We start from the raw sequence: 6,537 nt of genomic DNA, 5'->3' as shown, positions 1-6,537 counted from the left end.
ATTCAGGGACGACTCTTCGTGTAGCGAGTACAATACAGGGACGACTCTTCGTGCAGCGAGTACAATTCAGGGACGACTCTTCGTGCAGCGAGTACAATTCAGGGACGACTCTTCGTGCAGCGAGTACAATTCAGGGACGACTCTTCGTGCAGCGAGTACAATTCAGGGACGACTCTTCGTGTAGCGAGTACAATTCAGGGACGACTCTTCGTGCAGCGAGTACAATACAGGGACGACTCTTCGTGCAGCGAGTACAATTCAGGGACGACTCTTCGTGTAGCGAGTACAATTCAGGGACGACTCTTCGTGTAGCTAGTACAATTCAGGGACGACTCTTCGTGCAGCGAGTACAATTCAGGGACGACTCTTCGTGTAGCTAGTACAATTCAGGGACGACTCTTCGTGTAGCTAGTACAATTCAGGGACGACTCTTCGTGTAGCTAGTACAATTCAGGGACGACTCTTCGTGCAGCGAGTACAATTCAGGGACGACTCTTCGTGCAGCGAGTACAATTCAGGGACGACTCTTCGTGCAGCGAGTACAATTCAGGGACGACTCTTCGTGTAGCTAGTACAATTCAGGGACGACTCTTCGTGCAGCGAGTACAATTCAGGGACGACTCTTCGTGTAGCTAGTACAATTCAGGGACGACTCTTCGTGCAGCGAGCTTCGTGAAGTCAACTTCGCCCAATGAAGGACAGGCTTAAGAACAGTAAATAGACAGGCTTAAGAACAGTAAATAGACAGGCTTAAGAACAGTAAATAGACAGGCTTAAGAACAGTAAATAGACAGGCTTAAGAACAGTAAATAGACAGGCTTAAGAACAGTAAATAGACAGGCTTAAGAACAGTAAATAGACAGGCTTAAGAACCGTAAATAGACAGGCTTAAGAACAGTAAATAGACAGGCTTAAGAACAGTAAATAGACAGGCTTAAGAACAGTAAATAGACAGGCTTAAGAACAGTAAATAGACAGGCTTAAGAACAGTAAATAGACAGGCTTAAGAACAGTAAATAGACAGGCTTAAGAACAGTAAATAGACAGGCTTAAGAACAGTAAATAGACAGGCTTAAGAACAGTAAATAGACAGGCTTAAGAACAGTAAATAGACAGGCTTAAGAACAGTAAATAGACAGGCTTAAGAACAGTAAATAGCCAGGCATTGACGGGTTTTGTAATGCACTGTCTCAGGTTGTTTGGACAGGAATGGTAACAAATGAAATGTCTAATGATAGTATGATGATTTTAGTTAAAGTGTATTACTCCGTCACGGCGGAGGGCTGACCGTGCACCCAAAAGCGGACTCAACCAAATGGGTATTTTTTGAAAGCTTGGGGCCTGCCGAACATAAAAATCGATGTTAACAAGAAATATTCAAGGGCGCACTTTCTCTTTTCAGTCAAAATTCAACTATACCCTGAAGAGTGATGCACGAGCATTTCAGACGCTTGCCTCTGAAAAAAGAAGTTCTCAGCCAAATTACGAACTCAAACTGGTACGTTTTACATATAAATGTGTTAGTTGGTATCTTTTGATTATCACAAAACAATTTGCGACTGCTTTGGCCGAGGATGCTGGTGACAGTATCATTATTATAAACCCTACCCTAAATCCAGGAAAGACGTCGTCCAAAATGTAGGTAAGTTTTGATTAAAAATAAATTCACACAAGCCTAGTATTGTTGTTTGGCTTCAATGGATATATTTTCGTCAAGTATGATGTCTTTACATAATATCTGTAAAATATGAATGGATTTGAACCATATACTATGTCACTATGACCTTCCAATCTTCCTAACCCCCAGCCCAGTAAAGCGTGCGAGAGGTTTCCTGAACAAATGTCGCTTTGTGGTGCGAGTTCAGTGTGACATGATTAGTTTCCAGAACCCCATTTCTGACTTTCGAAGTTTATCTACATACATTTAGCAATGCACGAGCAAAATGTGACAACTTAATGGTGCCTTTTGGTTTAATGCTATGGTAAAAATCCTAGTGATAGTGTTTACAGCTTGAAACAAAACATAACAGAGGGGAGTAGTCTTCCTCAATCTGGTTCAGAGCATAATGTATTTCTATTTTCAGAGGTAGCATTATTTCTGATAAGAGCTAGAGCCAATATAATGATGCTGAATATTTGAAAAATGAACTTTGTGACTCATCTGAGTAGCAGAAGAGCCTTCGTGATCGTCAGCGTAAGGCTGGCTGTCTTCAAGGCAATTCCTAGATGAACAACTTAACACTGCGTTCGATTATTCGCCCGTTTCTTAAGCTAGAGCTTTGAAACTTTACACGCGTCTAGGGCTACATGAACGCTTTACAATACGTAACATATAGTTGACTCTCGCGTTATTTAAAGGTCACAACAAGGCAAAAACGAGGGAAAACCGACGGAAAGTACCATTTTCTGCAACTGTTTGTTAGAAAAAGCTTTCAAATTCAATTATTTTTGGGGGATTAACGCATCTCTAGACATGACAATCATCCGATTATCAGACATCAATTGTGGAGGTCACGACAAGGTCATTACCAGGCAATAACGAGGGAAAACCGAGGGAAAATACCATTTTCTGCAACTTGTGTGTAAGTAAAAGCTTTCAAACTCCATCTTCTTCTGGTATTGGCGCATCTCTAGGCATGACAATCATCTGATTAACAGTCCTCAATTTTCAAGGTCACAACCAGGTCATTACCAGATAGAACCGAGAGAAAACCGAGAAAAAATACCATTTTCTATAACTTTTTTGTAAGTAAGAGCTTATAAACTCCATCTTCTTCGAGTATTAGCGCTGATTTCTATGACCCTGAAGTCCGAGGAAAGTTTTCTTGGCCCATGTCTAGTTTGAAGGTCATGACAAGGTCAAGTTTACACGTTTTCTATTTGTGTTCGGCTATTTTCTAAGCTAAAGCTGTTGAGGCAGATTCATGACATCTTCCTTCGCCCACAGGGGCTCTAGGGGGGTAGGCGGGGCTGGATTTAAATAGGGGTAGAAGAGAAGGGGAGAGAGAAGAAAAAGTCAATGTTAAGGTGTTCATCTACCAATAGCCTTGCGGTCTGCAAGCCTGACTCTGAGGATCACACCGGCTGTCCTGGCACTCAGACGAGTCATAAAGTTGATATATTTTCCGTCGTTTTACCCAGTAATGACCTTGTTGTGTGACCTTTAAATATTACGAGAGTCAACAATATTTGTTTCATGTCTTATAATGCCCTAGACGTGTGTAAAATCCCATCCTTGTCATGACCTTCAAACATTGCATGGGTCAAGAAAACTTTCCAAAGACTTCAGGGTCATTGAAATCAGCGCTAATCCTAGAAGAAGATGGAGTTTATAAGCTCTTACTTACAAAAAAGTTGCAGAAAATGGTATTTTCCCTCGGTTTTCCATCGGTTTTATCTGGTAATGACCTTGTTGTGACCTTGAAAATTGAGGACTGTTAATCAGATGATTGTCATGTCTAGAGATGCGCCAATACCAGAAGAAGATGGAGTTTGAAAGCATTTACTTACACACAAGTTGCAGAAAATGGTATTTTCCCTCGGTTTTCCCCGGTAATGACCTTGTCGTGACCTCCACAATTCATGACTGTTAATCGGATGATTGTCATGTCTAGAGATGCGCTAATCCCAGGAAACAATTGAATTTGAAAGTTCATTCTTACAAACAGTTGCAGAAAATGGTACTTTCCCTCGGTTTTTCTTCGGTTTTACCTGGTGATGACCTTGTTGTGTGACCTTTAAATATTACGAGAGTCAACAATATTTGCGTTATGTCTCATAAATCCCAAGACGTGTGTAAAGTTGTAATTAAGCTTTAGCTTCGAAAATAGCTGACGTCCAGAAAGTATTTTATTTGACCGTAAAAGATATTCCCAAATAGAAAACGTGTAAATTTGACCTTGTCATGACCTTCAAAGTAGGCATGGGTCAAGAAAACTTTCCTCGGACTTCAGGGTCATTGAAATCAGCGCTAATCCCAGAAGAAGATGGAGTTTATGAGCTCTTACTTACACAAAAGTTATAGAAAATGGTATTTTCCCTCGGTTTTCTCTCGGTTCTATCTGGTAATGACCTTGTTGTGACCTTGAAAATTGAGGACTGTTAATCAGATGATTGTCATGCCTAGAGATGCGCCAATACCAGAAGAAGATGGAGTTTGAAAGCTTTTACTTACACACAAGTTGCAGAAAATGGTATTTTCCCTCGGGTTTCCCTCGTTTTTACCCAGTAATGACCTTGTCGTGACCTCCACAATTGATGTCTGATAATCGGATGATTGTCATGTCTAGAGATGCGTTAATCCCAGGAAACAATTGAATTTGAAATCTTTTTTTTGCAAACAGTTGCAGAAAATGGTACTTTCCCTCGGTTTTCCCTCGTTTTTGCCTGGTAATGACCTTGTTGTGACCTTTAAATAACGCGAGAGTCAACTATATTTTACGTATTGTAAAGCGTACATGTAGCCCTAGACGCGTGTAAAGTTTCAAAGCTCTAGCTTAAGAAACGGGCGAATAATCGAACGCAGTGTTAAGTTGTTCATCTAGAAATTGCCTTGAAGACAGCCAGCCTTACGCTGACGATCACGAAGGCTCTCTTGCTACTCAGATGAGTCACAAAGTTCATTTTTCAAATATTCAGCATCATTATATTGGCTCTAGCTCTTATCAGAAATAATGCTACCTCTGAAAATAGAAATACATTATGCTCTGAACCAGATTGAGGAAGACTATTCCCATCTGTTATGTTTTGTTTCAAGCTGTAAACACTATCACTAGCAATTTTACCATAGCATTAAACCAAAAGGCACCATTAAGTTGTCACATTTTGCTCGTGCATTGCTAAATGTATGTAGATAAACTTTGAAAGTCAGAAATGGGGTTCTGGAAACTAATCATGTCACACTGAACTCGCACCACAAAGCGACATTTGTTCAGGAAACCTCTCGCACGCTTTACTGGGCTGGGGGTTAGGAAGATTGGAAGGTCATAATGACATAGTATATGGTTCAAATCCATTCATATTTTACAGATATTATGTAAAGACATCATACTTGACGAAAATATATCCATTGAAGCCAAACAACAATACTAGTCTTGTGTGAATTTATTTTTAATCAAAACTTACCTACATTTTGGACGACGTCTTTTCTGGATTTAGGGTAGGGTTTATAATAATGATACTGTCACCAGCAACCTCGGCCAAAGCAGTCGCAAATTGTTTTTTGATAATCAAAAGATACCAAGTAACACATTTATATGTAAAACGTACCAGTTTGAGTTCGTAATTTGGCTGAGAACTTCTTTTTTCAGAGGCAAGCGTCTGAAATGCTCGTGCATCACTCTTCAGGGTATAGTTGAATTTTGACTGAAAAGAGAAAGTGCGCCCTTGAATATTTCTTGTTAACATCGATTTTTATGTTTGGCAGGTCCCAAGCTTTCAAAAAATACCCATTTGGTAGAGTCCGCTTTTGGGTGCACGGTCAGCCCTCCGCCGTGACGGAGTATATGCCTGTGAAAGAAGTCACTGTATTCCCAAAGGGCGCATTCTCAATCACCCTAGACATTTTAAAGTTAATTGACAAGCGCAATCAAATTCATTTTAGAGCAACAGCTTGTAATTTACCAGACGATTGGTCGAGTTTTCGTCAGATGCGCAATAGTGTTGCAGCAGATAGGAGAGACAGAGTTCAGAAATATGATTCTAAGTCAGATAAACACATTTCCGACCAGTGTTCCTTAGGTATTAAGAAGTGGTGGCGATTGGTGAAGTCACGTGGTATTAAGAAGTGGTGGCGATTGGTAAAGTCACGTGGTATCAAGAAGTGGTGGCGATTGGTGAAGTCACGTGGTATCAAGAAGTGGTGGCGATTGGTGAAGTCACGTGGTATCAAGAAGTGGTGGCGATTGGTGAAGTCACGTGGTATCAAGAAGTGGTGGCGATTGGTGAAGTCACGTGGTATCAAGAAGTGATGGCAATTGGTAAAGTCACGTGTGGACAAGAAAGGCCTGCGTGTTGATGAAATTCCACGGAATCTTTTTAAAGGCAAGATTCAAAAGTCCAATCATAAAAAGCCAACGTTTCTTGTTGATTTGACTCAATTTCTCTTTTAGTTGATTAGGTGAACAAAGTCATTAAAGGCCTTGATAAACGTAAAGCAACTGATTCTGGTTTTATCCACAATAGATTTTTGATAGCTGTGTTTGTCGTTATAGTATTAGTAGAATATCTGAAGCAGCTGTTTAACGGAAGCCTCAGGGCAGGTACACTCGGTGTATTTATCCCAGCTTGTGAACGACTCATGTAACACCTGTTAACAAAGCCTTACCAGCTAAATGTTGGAATACTTATCCAACAATATCCTTGTTAAGCTGTGTCGGGAAGGTCATGGAGCGGTGTGACCACAGCCATGTTTGCATAACACCTGCACAGTCGGGATTTCTTTCTGGTGACTCCATTTGTCAACGGAGCTGAGGTGCACGAACCGAAAGTGGGTGCCACCCAAACGGGAGAGAACAAACCAAGTGGTCTGATTGGTTG

The sequence above is a fragment of the Littorina saxatilis genome, linkage group LG10, assembly GCF_037325665.1.
Source record: "Littorina saxatilis isolate snail1 linkage group LG10, US_GU_Lsax_2.0, whole genome shotgun sequence".
NCBI classification, from domain to species: domain Eukaryota; kingdom Metazoa; phylum Mollusca; class Gastropoda; order Littorinimorpha; family Littorinidae; genus Littorina; species Littorina saxatilis.
Note: the sequence above shows the minus strand (reverse complement) of the source record.